This window comes from Tigriopus californicus, chromosome 8 (assembly GCF_007210705.1).
Source record: "Tigriopus californicus strain San Diego chromosome 8, Tcal_SD_v2.1, whole genome shotgun sequence".
NCBI classification, from domain to species: Eukaryota; Metazoa; Arthropoda; class Copepoda; order Harpacticoida; family Harpacticidae; genus Tigriopus; species Tigriopus californicus.
The window spans coordinates 8,184,377-8,196,140 of NC_081447.1; positions in this window are offsets into that span (position 1 = coordinate 8,184,377).

Sequence of the window (11,764 nt, forward strand, 5' to 3'; positions counted from 1 at the left end):
AGATTTGTCCCACCCAGGATTTAGGGTGAATTGTAATGACTGTACTAGAGGCTTAAAGTGCGTTTTGAGAGTACCTTTAAGCCTTCAACAATCCCGGTTTGTCAGAACAATGAAGTCCAACTCTTTTCTTTCTCGGGCTCCTTCATTTTTCAATTTGCGGGCCTCAAGTATTCGTGGGAATATGTAGGTGTTGATCCACTTGCTTCTTTTAAGTGAGACTTAAGACATTTTTTTGATCGAAATGCCTGATCAACCTTACATTCAAGGGCTAGCCAGATCCACCAACGAATTAGAGTTGGTGGATCAAACATTATATGAATATTAAATGGGCAAAAAAGCTGTATCACATTGAATACGCAATTCCAAATGTGAGCTCACGAAACCTCGAGATACTCTGACCACCACGGACTTTTAGAGGTATGGACTGCGAACGAGCTTCCCGTCAAATCGGCTGCTCTTAGTCATGGCGACTCTGAGCATGCTCTGAGCCACTTTTCGAAAAACTAGAACTAATTAAGGCAGGTCATTTTTATATCATTTCATTGTAAAGGGGTTCATTTTAAAGCTACGTTGTCAAAAGCTTATGTAACTGACCAAGAGCAGGCCAAAAGTTTTAATTTTGTGTTGTCTAATTCTTTAGACTTTTTAAACATGCTTTTCGGTTCCCAAGTTTCAAATTTCAAAAAGGCATAAGGTATGTTGGTTTATCCCCTTAAGATTAATACTGTTGAAGTAGTTCAAATTTTTGAAAGATATGATTTTTCTATGATGCATTTCCATTGGCTTAGCCAAACGGACATGACCAAAAATGGGAGTAATGCAATGGTCAGCAATAACTAAGCATATAAACAATATCAATGCTCATTAGTGTAATATCTTGGGGAGAAAACTTCAAATTTTAGGGCTCTTGAAAATTATAACCAAATATTTAGCGAAGTACTATCTTGTTGAGGTAAAACATTTGAGATGTCGGTAATCTAAATTTTATTAAAAGTAGTTGTAACGAGTAACGTCATTACAACTTTTGGCAAGTGATGTTTGTGTAACGAGTTGCTCTTTTTGGTCAACGTAATTGTAACTGTAATCTGTTCCTTTTACTGAGGCTTGACTAACGCCCTTTTTAAGGGAGCCAAATTCATGTGAACAAGTTTGAATGAATACCACCATGGTTTCATTTTTGCAACATACTCTTACTCAAACGTCTTGCAACAATTCCCAAAAAATCTATTTTCAACGACACTATAATTTTCTTCAACTTAAGCTTGACCTTGTTACAATGTTTTCAAGTCATTATGGACTTTAAATCAACAAGCAGTATTGAGATTCTTGAATGAATGCTTTTGGCCTCATGGATCTGCCAACGCAAGAAACAAACAAAATCTTGAAACCTCTGTTTTGCTCATTGCCATACTTCAGCATAACTTACGAATGAAATAGGTATTTATTCAGGCTGACCAGGTAGCATTTTTTGATGCTAATTTTTGAAAATTAGCATTGTTTCAAAGCCGCTAGCATTGATTTTTTTAGATTAGCATTGGTCTGGTTTTTAGCATTGAAATAGCATTTTTTAAATGGTCCAAGCATTGTGAAATCTTTTCTAGCATTTTAGCATTTTCCTAGCATTATTTCACTGAAAAAGATGACCAAAAGGGAATAAAAGCAAAAAAATCTCACAAGGAACTACATTTGGCGGTTTTGACAATGTTCTTTCAATAGATCCCTTTCTCATTCCATGAAATTGATACGCCCGAGCCACAAAGTGATTTCCATTGGAAGGTTTACTTTACATTAAGCAAGCAAAACGATTTATTTTAATTGCTTCTCAATTCAAAGGGAGATTTAGCCAAATCTCTGTTTTTACCTAGACTTTCGGCGCACAAAATAGATTTTAGGTTGGCTAACACAAATCAAAAAAATGATTAAAATGGTCAGTGCAGGTATAAGAACTGGGTACAAATCATTAAGTAAATGTAAGTATGGGTTAATTTCACTGTAATATTCAAATTAACATAAATATTTTGGTTAGTATCATGGTATTCCGAAAGTATTTCCCCCACATAATTAAGGTAAACCAAATGACAAAATTCAAAAATAGCGAAAAAATTTCAAGATAGATTCAACAATTGAGCTCTATGGATAAAGAAACGTATTGTGGCCCTTGCTAATGTCTACTTTGAAGTATGATGCACGACGCAAAAACAATTTATCTTATTTGCAGGATAACCCAAGATGAACATTTTTGGCGATGAGAATAATTATAATTTTGTGTAAAAAAAAACCTTGTTCAAATCCTGAAAACACATTTTTGCTTAAATAAAACTTGTAACTTTTTGGTGTCCCCTTCTAAGTCTCAGGCTTCAAAATTAGGAGAATATCAAAAAACACAACTGCATCAATTTTTACTGCAAGGGTTTTCTTCAGATTTTTGTGCTTTTCAATTTTTTCTTCCAACAGTTTAATTTTCAAATATTGCCTGAACATACCCATTCAAAGAGTGCCAATTATAATTGAATTATGAAACTGAAATCCTTTATGAGCACCATGAATAATATGCCTTTGTTAAGAAAGTAGCATTGTTCTAGCATTTTCGAATTCCAAGTAGCATTTTTTTAGCATCAATTTTACACGAACTAGCATCGCCGGCTGAAGAAAACCTGGCCAGCCTGTATTTATTGATAAAATATGCTAAAGGTAGCGAAGTAAAATGCAACCCATTGAGGAAATATTAGCAAAAACACAAAAACAATCAAATAATCGAACGGAGTTGCCCCTTTAAGTAGAACCCATGAAGGTTCACTTTACCTATCAGCTATTGTTAAGCAGGGTTGAAGATTTGCAACACCATTCATGAGCTTTGTCTGGACCCAGTTTTTAGGGTCAATTGTACTGACTGTCGAAGCTCAACGTGGGGTTCAGAGAACAGCTTCAAGCCCTCAGGAACCCGGCTAGTTCAAACAATGTATTCCTCCTCTCTTATTTCCCCCGCAAATATTCATAGGGAATATGAAGGTGTTGATCCTGCAGCACGATTTAATGTTTTGACCAAAATTCCTGATCAACCCTCCATTCAAGTTTAAGACTACTTTTATTCGTTGGTGGATCATTACATGAGTATAAAGCTAGTTATGTTGGACCATGTTTTCGTGCTAAAGTGCTCGGGATTCCATTTCCCGCAACGGTAAGGAAGTCCATAAAGAGAAGCCCATACTTTTGTACCCCTGTCAAATGCAAATATCAAATTCAGAAGAAAAGCACGGGTTTGTTGACACAGTTTGTATTTCTTTTCCTTTGCGTACGAATTTGCCTTCATTTGGTTGAAGTTAATCAAGTATCGTAAATGGATGAATCGATTTAGATTATAGAAAGCTGCTTTGTTATCCTTGTTCATTTATCATAGTGCCCTAGTGCCAATCTGAAGCGTGCATTTTAAAGGAAGACACGCCGCTTGACAGCATCAGAGTCCCTGAACCAGGAACTGTTCCCTTATACCAGACTTTTAGATCTTCATTCCATTCCATTCATTTGTTAATACTCGAGATTTCATCATTAACGATTGATGCATACGTTGCAGGTCAAACACGGAAGAGCTTGATGATTCTAATTGGAATCGTTATCCCTTTCATGATCTTGCGACAAAGAGGGGGGGGGGTAGATAGGTAGGTAGGGCCCTTTCGATGTACGTTGAAGTAGAAGTAGCCTGCTCCCGCATTTCCCGTACATTTTTGTTTTGTTTTTGACTTGCCACTTGAGCTGAGCAACTAACTTTGACGTTTTGTTGTATGCTTACTTACATAACGGAAGTGTCAACCATGGTTTAACTTGCATTGAAAGCATTACAATCCTCACAAGCTCTTGAACTCTGTGGAAGATGTCATTCTTACCGTGGTTGAACTTCAACTCGGCTACACACTTTCACTCTTGAGACGGCTAATTTGATTTGTGTTATGGCGAACGTCAAATGCGTGAATCTACTCATGGTTTAGCTCATTTCCCTTCGCAGTTTCCGGAAGCATTGTCTTGAATAATGTCTCTTATCTTGATGACAATCAAGCCGAGTCCGTGGTTGGCTCGTGCGTGATGCTTGTAGCTTGGTACACGTAGGTAAGCAGATACGAGGTAGAAAGCACTTGAGCGCGAAGAAATGCGCTCCATGTGCGTTGAAGACATTTGTTACAAAAAAATACACTTTTAACCCACCCTCACCAACTCTTGAAGAGGACATTCCAACAACCTACCATGGCTCCACGAACAAGGATTGACGTATTTCGACAATTAGCAGACGAAAGACTCTCAACTAAGTTCAACTCGACGGTGATTAGATGCTTGACATCAAGCTTTGTTCCGGCAGTCAATCGTAGTCAGTCTTCAAGTGGTTCGCTCTAAGATCAAATATCAGAATTTCTCCTAACACTGAGGCTCATTGACATTGAAATGGTCAGTACATCCATCATTCAAATACTCGCACAATAAGCAATCATTGTGGGCCCTTTGATTCGCAGGTACATGGCTCCACGAACAAGGATTGACGTATTTCAACAATTAGCAGACGAAAGACTCTCAACTAAGTTCAACTCGACGGTGATTAGTTGCTTGACATCAAGCTTTGTTCCGTCAGTCAATCGTAGTCAGTCTTCAAGTGGTTCGCTCTAAGATCAAATATCAGAATTTCTCCTAACACTGGGGCTCATTGACATTGAAATGGTCAGTACATCCATCATTCAAATACTCGCACAATAAGCAATCATTGTGGGCCCTTTGATTCACAGGTAACTGGGAATGACTCTACAATAACATTCATCATTTCAATTGCAGGGTGGAGGAGGAGACTTTCATCTCTTGTTGTTGTTACTCGTCACATGGCCCCAGTGTTCTCATTCACTGATTGATCATGCATTGCCAGAATGTGCCAGGCCCGGCTTCAACATGGGTTTCAAGTCGGGTGGGGCCTTGGGTGGTATTGGAGCTGCTGCCTATTCTGGTTTGATGTCCACTTGTCCAGGAATGCTCCCGGCAGTGGTAGGATCTGGAGCCTCGATTGCTTTACCGGGACTGATGGTTGGTGGTCCCTTGGCTCCGATTGCAGCCATGTTGGCTACTGGGGTGGTGGGTGGGGCAATGTTGGGCGGTGCTACGGGCTCTGTGATCAGTTGTCGTGAAGTGGGGGTTCAGAATGAGACACATTACATGCTCCAGTATAAACCGGAACAACAGCAACAGCAAATGGGATACAACTTCGGAGTGGCCAAAAATGGACGGTATCGTCCCCTGCATCGCTATAATCACCATGTTCATCCGTTGCCAAACTCTGATTACAACCACTTCGACGACTATATTCCCTTGGCATCTCTGAGAAGACCCCCTCGTCACCCGTACGATATTCAAAATTATTTCTATGACTCGGATGATTTGGCTCCATCGCCTCCATATGCGTCGCAGACCATGGAATCCTTCGGTCCCGAAGAGCATCAAGCCAAGTGGAATTACGTGGCCTCGGGAATGCCGCCAAGATACAGGTTCCGGAGACATCGATACAGAAAGCTTCAAACTCTCCAAGACACGTTCACTCACACTCCTCGACCCGATTTTGAACCATCCAAACCAATCCCCGCCCCACACTCAGCATCATTATCAACCGAGCATCATTATAGTAACTCACTCAATGACAGCCCCATTGTCGTTCAGTCCTCCAACTTCACCCGTTCCAATTTTATTCGGAGCCTTAAAACGTCCGACCGAAATCCTCGATTCGAGACGGGATTTCATCCTGTGGATCCTCCTCAAAATCAAAAGGAAAGCGGTGCTTTCAGACACGATGCTCTGGAACAAGTCATATCTCATCCTGTTCCCATGATTTTGACACCTACATTCAAGCCCCACTCCACTGCAGAAATGGAGGAACTATTGAGGGAAAACGAGGACTACCTGGCCTTGATGGAGCATAACGAGCGACAGCCATTGGAACAAGAGCTCTCCATAAGCCAATACGAGGAGGATGAACCACTTTCGAGTTACAATCCTCCTCCCCAGTTTGTGGTGGAGCCGTTGCCCGCCCTTACTGAGCTCCATGAGCTGAACAACTTGCAACGAATGGCGGCCGTGGAGCATTATTACGCCATCCATCCAAATTTGTTCCACCAGATAAGGCCTCAACCTCATCGGCTGTACGGCCGACGCGGATGTACGGTACAGCAGGGCCATCCATCCAAATTTGTTCCACCAGATAAGGCCTCAACCTCATCGTCATGGGATGGGACGAAGTTTCAGAAATCATCAGTCACCATCAAAGTCACCGTGGTGGTCGAAATTAGTCGGAAATACCATTCGGCAGTCTCGGCGACGACCGTCTCGTCCGCGAAGTCGTAATGTTCCCTACTACGGTAGCAACTACAGCAACAGAAAGATGCTTCTGGATACGACTTCGGACAAAGAGCATCATCACTTGAGGCACAAAGCCTTGGTGAGGGCCCTAATGGAGACGCCTCGCCGCTTTGATGCCAATGGGATGTCGTTTTCGCCCACCTTGTCGCGATCGTGGTCTAGCCACCAGCGTGGTCAGCTCGTCCATCAGGGGAAATTAAGACGATTGGCGGAGCGACGTCACGATGATAATTCACTTACGGGCGGTCATCCTCCGGGACTCGGAGCGATATTCATCCATCACGCTAGATCAGGCGACCACCCAGAACACGAGAGCCACTCCAACTCCCGATCGGTCCAGGTTTCTTCCACAGGGGATTGGAGGGGGAACAACGTGGACGAGACAAAAACAAGAAGGCATGGAAAACTTCCCTCAGAACGGAAAAGTTTTCGGCCAAGCCCTCGAGATCCTTTCCGAAGCGACTAGCTATCGTCGCACCGTACCAAGGATGTATTTTTCAGTCGGGTGGGGAAAAAGTGAATTGCATTCCGTCGTCTCTCCGTTTGTTATTGGGTGGGTGGATTGGTGCGTGTAGGTAGTAGGTAGTTTCCGTTGTTTTGGTTTGGCCTTCGTCTGGCTAAGCCAGAAAGAACCCTTTGGCCCTGTGTGTTTTTGCGGCTTGCCTTCTCCCTCAAAGATCGAGAAATCTTGACAAGATGACCAACAGGCTCGATACTTAATGACTTGGAAAAACAACGAGAGGAAAGCCCAAGATCAAAAACGAACTAAAACCATATTCTCGAAGAAGTTTAGACTAGCAGCCGTTTCTCAACTCTCTTGTTGTTAGACCATGTTTCTTAAGCCATTCATGCATGGTTATTTCTCATCAATGAATCAGCCTTTGCACTGCAATTGAAAATGATCGTTGACATAGTTTCCCAACGAACAAGCAATCGAATTGTCAAGTGTTTAGATAATGTTCTAAAATACAAATTCGTTTTGATCTTCGACCGTCATTTCACTGGCTAATCTTCTGCATCTGATAGAAGGGCAAAGACCAAAGGCCATAAATAGACATGTTTGTGGGAGCTATAAATATAATTTGTATATACGAAGGGGACATGTCAATGTTAATAGGAAGCGGGTAGAACTAAGCCAATATCCTTCAACGCTGATTGAAAAAATCGTTGGTTATTGGGTATGCTCACACGATTCTTAATGAATCTTAATGAATCTTAAATGTACTCATGAAAGCAAGTACTCATGTCAAATCGGCACTTTCGATGGATTGAATACTTCAGGGTTACAATGCCAAGGTATGGAATAGTATTTTTATGATAGAAGAACGCATAAATCCCCTAAACCAGAGCTAACTAAGCAAAGTAAAAGCTACAAGGAAAACAGTCGCTTCCGGTATGACGAGACCGGATTCGCATCCTTGAAAACCGAAGCCGAGTCCAGTTTGTGTTTTGTTGCCATTGCTGTTGGTTTGCCCCTCGCATAAGTAAGCCAAACTCATCATCATAAACGATTGCACAAAAACATCTCAATCTTGATTCGGTCGCGATTCAATTTCGACGACAAAGAGTCTTCGCCAAGATTCTTGAGCCCTCTCGAGATGGAGTCATAAAGATAATAAGTAAGCCAATTCCTGGATGGAATTGTAAAACTGTCAAACGGATATACGTACACATATATTCCCTGCACATATGCCAAACACATATTTCAGGGACAAATGCTCTTGTTTGCACCCGATGATCAATGCCAGAGAGTTCAGTTCTCAATTGACAGAAGCGAGCATTCAGTCTCAGTATTCATGTAGTATGATTGAATTCCGTCAAATATGTGAGCCTTCAAAAAACAGATTGATTTTTGGATTTCTCGTTGATCAGAACACTTGATCACCAAAGCCCTAGTGTACGCACGAGTAATACCGACCAATGCAGAAATATCACCCCAAATCTATGCAAATTTAATCAAAAATGATTGGCTTCAATATCAAAGTGTCCCATGTGCATCCTTGTTGTTGTACTAGAACAGTACACATTTACAATATCAATGAGCAATTATTGCGCTGTACGTGGGGTATAAGCCCAAAGAATTGACATAGTGAGTAAACGGACGGGCCGCCGTGCGGAACGAGGCTTTTTGCATTGAACTAAACAAAGTTCCAGCAATTGTGTGCCCTTGAGACTGCTCCTTGAAGCATGCACTTTTTTTCAGTTCAGTACGGGTCAGGGCAGGAATGCGCCACAACTGAGGATGAAGTGCTGCCTTGGGGTGTTTCATTGTTTTGAGTTCATCCCCAATAAGAGTTTTGATGAATAAGACTAGCGTGCTATGAGATATTGTGGAGTGCATTGTGCAGCCAAGTGGGAGTGCATCTCACTTTGCACTTGTGAATGTCGGAACGAAATGAGCTGGGTATGCATAAACAGATTGAGCGAACTCACGAACAACTCGAATAATACCCCGAGAGCTCAATTGATATCAATGAGATCGCTCTCAGGTCCACTATATACTACGACGAGCACATACTGTACACTAAGCTCTCTGAACGTAACTACAGTACTAAGTGGATCGTGCTGAAGTTGGAGGCGTAGTGTGAACGAACGTACAGTTGTAAGGACTGAAGGCAGCATTATGTGAGGATGGCTGTGGAAAGGAAGAAGAAGAAAGACGAAGTGGAGGAGTAGGAAGAAGAGGAGGAAGAGGAGGAGTGTTCTGGCCAATCTCAAACTGATCCCAAGGAGGATCTCACATGAGCCGTATGTATATACGTAAGAACACGCACGCACTTCTACTTCGGGTTGGAAATGAGCTGCGAGCGGATTTAACTCAACAAACATGTCTCACTTCCCCGACATCTCGAGTTCAGAACATCAGAAGGAAGAAACGCCTTTCCGGATATTAACAAGTGCTTCCAGGACTTATTGAAAGGTGATCATGAGTGAAAGTGCCGAGCTACTTCCCGGACAAGATATTAGTCAAGATGAAGTGCTGTCGGCCAACCTAATTGCGGGCAAACTTGGGCCAGAAAATCCATCCTCCAGTAGATCATTCAAATGGTTCAAAGGTAAGCCAGCAGTAGTAAGCACTAAAACCCAATCGAGGCCTTCAATGCACTCGAGGAGGCTCGGCCACACATTGAATTTATGTGGGTCTTGGGTTGGACCATCATCGATTGGTTGCTTGCATTGTATGTATCTATAACAAGATGGTTTCGATGTGGCACATGCATGATGAGATGTTCCAGTTATGCCCGAGAGGGGAGAAAAAAGAATAGGCAGGTGCCCATTTGTTTACATAAGCTTGGAACAAGCTTTTGGGGGGAAGTTGGAACCTTAGTTTGAACAAGCAAGTCTAAACCAGCCTCCTCGTCGAGGCTTCTCTGCGGCACCATCTAGCATTTATGTGTCAATCATGTCGGTTTTTTCTTGCTTGCACTGAATGATCATCTGTTGTGGAATCAAAACAATAGAAAATTGATTTGACCAATCCAACTGAGGGCAAAAACCTTTGGAGGAAAAGTGGCTAGAGAATGGGCTTGAGGGTGTGAGAAATCTGGTGGATGGGAACGATAGTTCGAAATGGCTGGAGCGAAAAAATCTAAGCCAGGGTTGCAGGGTAAGTCATCTGTCTGGTGCTTATGTTGGCTGAAGCCTCTTCAAGCTTGGGGAAAGTGGCCTCGCCGTGTTCAGAAGCAATGTGGGTCATCTAACGTCGTTTAAAGAATGAAGGATCGTAAGATGGAAAGAGGAGGGTGGAAGGCGGAAGGCTGAGTGAGGCCCAGAGTGCCAGTGGCACTAATTAATTGATGCCAAACTTTGTCCGTCTTCATCACTTTGACCAAGAATGAGATAACTTCATTGTCCAGAGAAAAGTTTCCTTCTTGGAATACTTACTAGACGCAGGCTGAATGAATGACCATCCGCCAACTTTCATATCTATACTTTTGGACAACTATGAGTAGGTCTATTCAAGTAATAATTTCGAGATTGAACGACGTTAAGAGGGCAGCCCAGCGCAATTCTAATGAATCCAGAACCCTATAAACCAAGCTAGCTAAGGCCAATGATGTTCGCTCATGCAAAAGGTGAGTCAGGACAAATCTCAGGCTCATAACCTACTCATTTGGTAAGTGCTTGTTAGGCATCCAACCAATCCTAACCCCAAACCGGTTACGTACGAATGCTTCCTCTTTCTCCTCCAATGCGACGAAAGGGTTATTCTTCCCTGTCTCACTCACACTCGCACACACACTGGGTCGGTCGCTCGGTCGCTCGGTCGCTCGGTCGCTCAATACCCAGTCAGTCTTCGTACTTGGCCTCAATGTTCCAAGTTTAACCATTCATCAAGCTTAGACCCTCGGACCAGCGGACCTCAAAGAAGGACACCCACTCATACACACATACGCACATAACGTACACAGTAGTACACCTCTCCCCCCACGGAACTCAGCCTCCAGCAGAAGTGGGTTGTTCCCAAGCAGCGGGAAATGAAGCAACCATGCATGCTTAAAAGGACTTAAACTAAAATGATGGGAAGATCCACTCTCAAAGACTTGTAAAGCATCACGAAGGCCACTTGGGGGATGACCCCGAGCATCGCACTAGTGTTGTGGGTCCTCGAGGCGGTCGGTGGCTTCAAGCCTGAGTGAACGGATGAAGAAATTTTGAGTTGACATGCTCACCACGTTTAAAATTTTACGACCTCTTTAAGTTTTGATGTCCGACTCTCGTCTTCCTCAACAGTGAGCGCGTGAGAGAGTGAGTAAGTGAGTGAATGAGTGAGTGAGTGAGTGTCCTTGGGCAAGGCTAGATAGAACGCCGCCTCCTCGGGGCTTTCCTAGGTCAGGATTTGGGTTGATATGATTCTCGCTCACCATGTAACCAAACACTTGGCATTAATTTGGTTATATTTCTCTCGCTTATCTTTGATTGTAAAATATCGAGCTCTTCCTCGCACTTTCATGTTTGTCCCAGGGTGCCAAGTTCTTGATCTTTGGGGAGCTTGTTGGCAAACAAGGCCTCAAAAATTGGATAAATGCTGCGATAGTTTGAAAACTTGAGCGTTTGTCAACATTCTAAATCCCATCATATTCGTTCATGTGGCGTAAAGGGTGCTCGCCACCATTCGACCGTTGTCGGTTCCACGAGTTGTTGTTGTCGTCGTTGTTAGTGTACTTGGTACTTGCTATACCAGTAGTACGGGCTCGTGCGAGTGTTAAGAGATAATCCGGATTTATACCCAAATGTTGGCAATGACGACTCAGAGCCCAGAGAGCCAGTGCACGGAGAGTTCCTTCTGTCTGTTCCTCGTTCCTTCCCTTGGATATCCAACTGACAAGTTTCCACCACTCGGTTCCACTGAATTGAGGCGGAAGAAACAAGTCCAAAGACGGGC